General features: G+C 47.2%; 1 long non-coding RNA gene across 1 annotated transcript in view; it reads left to right on the top strand.

Annotated features, from left to right (window-relative positions):
• Window positions 1-1,633, top strand: part of LOC122544645 — a 21,058-nt gene extending 19,425 nt beyond the window's left edge. Inside the window, exon 4 of the long non-coding RNA XR_006310393.1 lies at window positions 1,322-1,633. This is a non-coding gene — a long non-coding RNA (uncharacterized LOC122544645). The remainder of the gene's footprint in view (window positions 1-1,321) is intronic.
• Window positions 1,634-3,637: the final 2,004 nt, after the last annotated feature.

Below are 3,637 nucleotides of genomic sequence, written 5' to 3'. Positions count from 1 at the left end.
CGCCCCCATATCCTGTATCACAAATGCCACTTATGTATGTTCAAGAAGGGGTGTTAGATGTGCAAGAAGTAGGAACGAGAGAGTATGAAGCAGTAAAAGAGAGACTGGTGGAAGCAGTAGAAGAAAGCATCAGAAAGGTAGAAAAACTAACACTAGAAGTTGAACGGAGAGTTAAAGAAGTGGAGGAGGCGAGCAGGGTGATAATGACGCACAGCAGAAACAAAGAACAGCCGAAACAAGGGAGACATTCATTATTGGAAGAGCCAGATGCTCACTCGACACCATATTGTGTTGAGAGTGGAAGGAGGGGAAGATAACATAGGTCAGCTCAGTTACTAGATGACAGGTTCTCAGACAGGAGAAGGAGAGATTTGAGGGACGAGCGAGATAGAGACAAATTGGATGGGGGGGTGGGGGGAGTCTGAAAATAGTACAGATATTGAGGACGAAGAATCTCTGACAGAGGATGACCCACACACTTACCCCGTCACTTTGAAAGGCTCACTCACAATGCATACCGAACATGGCCCTCCAATGAAGCCCCTACCTGAAGCAAGTTACAGACTGCGTCACAGAGACACATTACGACAACCCGTACAGTATCAGCACCACCAAATGCCATTAATTTACAGAGGCTCTTATTTGGGGGATGTTTATCAGCCCTTCACATTTACTGACATGAACTGCATCCTGGATAAAACACCCCCACCCATGGAGGGAGGTGGGCCTTGGATGACTAAATTTTGCCAATATACACTAGGGTACAAGTTAGCTATGGGCGATTGGAGAGAGCATTGTTGGGCAAGCAATTGAATATGTGGGAAGTACAGCAGATTCAAGCGTCGGCGGGGACCACCTTACTACCTGATTCGGAACCGTTTGTGCAGCATGCCACCTGTGTGGGAAGGGCAATGAAGGATTGATTTCCGATTCCACCGGGAGCAATGCACTTGCTCACCTTCACAATGAAGGAGGGTGAGGATATGCCTGCCTTTTTGGCGAGGTGTAAGGGCACGTGGACAGATACTGCGGGGAGCCATCCAGGGTCGGGTCACCAACAGACCACATTATTTAGGAATGCCGTTATGGCAGGGATGCCTAAGGAGGTAAAAGAGGCAATGGAGAGTAATCCTGATATCCCAGGTTGTTCTACAGAACAGTGGGAGATACACTTGACGCACTACATGAAGCGTTACAGGACAAAACAGGATGAAGATAAACAGAGCAACGAGTCAGCTCAAGTGCAGTTGCTGAAGTTACAGCTCGATGAGGCTAGAAGGGAGGACAGTATGTCCGCTCAAGTCAGCCTCTTTTCCAACAGGCTGCTCAGCCTTACCAAGCCACAAATGCAGCTGCAGCCCCGGTGCAAGGAGAGTACCCCCAGACTATGCCGGAAGGACAGGGGTACTAATATTGACGGGGCCCGAGAATCCAGGGGCATGTGGGGTTGGCAGACCCCTATATGCAAATGAGGATAATGGACAAGAATCTGTCTTTTTTGGTTGACATGGGTTGAACTGACTGCAGAACAGTTGGAATGGTATGAGATGTCTGAAGAAGCTATACCTCATCTCACATTGACCGTGCATGCTAACTATCAGGCCAAGGATCTGGGACCCATGTCCAAACGTATGATGGCGCTAACTGATCGGGAAGCTGAGTCCAAACCCAGTTTACAATATTCACCATCAGAGGAAGCCTACAGCATTATGTATAGGACAACTGACAAGGTACTGCTGGAACATAGGCAGACTGAAAGGTTTCATGGCAGGAAGAAAACAGACCATCCACAGGCTGCAGCGATGCTTGACACTCTACCAGATACCTTGTGGTCAGCAGGTTCAACGGACGTTGGTCACTGCAAACACGTCACACCGATCACATTCGATTTAATTGACCACACTCCAATTTGGCAGAGAGAATATTCATACAAACCAGAGGCTGAATCCGGTGCTGACACAATTGAAGGATTGTTAGCAGCAGGGGTGCTAGAACCCTCCCAGTCAGCCTGGAACACTCCTATTTTACCTGTAGAGAAGCAGAATACCGGTAAATATCGGATGGCGCATGATCTTAGACGGATTAATAACGTTGTTTCTACTCCAACAGTTCCAGTTCCAAACCCCTACACTGCAATGTCTATCCTGATCCCTGACCATAAGTGGTTCTCGTGCATTGATCTGGCCAACGCGTTCTTCTGCTTGCCCTTAGCTGATCATTTGAGGGACATTTTTTCGTTCACCTATAAAGGCCAGCAACTACGTTATACAAGGGTCCCTCAAGGGTTCATTTTGTCGCCGGGGGTGTTTAATCAGGTACTGAAACAGCAGCTGAAGGACCTGACACTCCAAAAGGGGGTGATATTGATCCAGTATGTGGATGACATTCTTTTGGCGGCACCCGACCATGTTTCTTGTCTGGCAGCCACAAAGATGTTGCTGCTTCGCATGTATAAAGTCGGTTTCAAAGTCTCACGGGCTAAGTTATAATGCTGCAGACAAACGGTGTCTTTTTTGGGTAGAGTGATTTCCATTAAGGGGACAGGTGTCTCTCCATCCCATAGATCCTCCATTCTGCACCATACCGAACCAGTCACTGTAAGAGACATGCTCTCATTTCTTGGGTTGGCAGGATACAGCAGATGATTCGTTGCATCATATGGGGAGCTCACTTTCCCTCTCAGAGCCATGGTCAATGAGCAAGGCATGAGAAATTTGTCGGCCCATTTGCAGTGACCACGGAGGCAAACGAAAGTTTCATATCTCTTAAACAGGCCCTAACGCGGGCTGCTGATTTAGCGGTCCCGGGTTACAAAGGGCCATTTTTCCTTGATATTTCTGAAACATTACACACAGAATGTTCTTTTTCAGAAAAAAGGGGGAGGCAGGCAGGTGCTGATGTATGTAAGTGTTACCCTTGACCCAATAGAGGACAAACACCCTCCATGTACAAGACATGCAGCAGGGGTAGCAAAAATTCTCCAAAACGTAGCACATATAGTCATGGGCCATTCACTAACGGTACTGACGACACGTAGTATAGTGGCCTATGTGAACTCAACAGCCTTTACAATGACGTCACTGCGGCAAACCAGGTTACAGAAAATCCTGAATGCACCACATATAACGTTTACACACGAAGGAATTAACATGGCTGACAACATGGGAGAAGGAGAGCCACACATGTGTGAGGAAAGGATACAGAGAGACTTCAAAGTTAGGGCAGACTTACAGGCAATTACACCAGTAGACCCAGAAGAAGTGCTGTTTACAGATGGTTGCTGTTACAGACATCCAACTGAAGGTCTTAAAGCAGCCTATGCAGTGGTGCGACGGACAAGTGAGGGATCTGAGGAAGTGTTGACAGGAAAAGTGACTGGCAAAGAATCAGCCCAGTTGGCTGAACTACAGGCAATGATTGCTGCGTTAGAATGGTCAGAGGGAAAAAGAGTAAATATCTACACCGACTCTGTATATGTGGCAGAGGCTATACAGGTAGAACTCAGTCAATGGATTAGAGCAGGATTCTTAACAGCAGCAAAAACCCCAATTAAACATGAAAAAGATATGAAAAGATTAGCGGAGGCCCTAATGAAACCTGCGGAAGTGGCGGTGGTCAAGTGTAGAGGACATGATAA

Source organism: Chiloscyllium plagiosum, chromosome 50, assembly GCF_004010195.1.
Source record: "Chiloscyllium plagiosum isolate BGI_BamShark_2017 chromosome 50, ASM401019v2, whole genome shotgun sequence".
In the NCBI taxonomy this organism is placed as follows: Eukaryota; Metazoa; Chordata; class Chondrichthyes; order Orectolobiformes; family Hemiscylliidae; genus Chiloscyllium; species Chiloscyllium plagiosum.
This window is presented reverse-complemented; position numbering and strand designations above follow the sequence as displayed.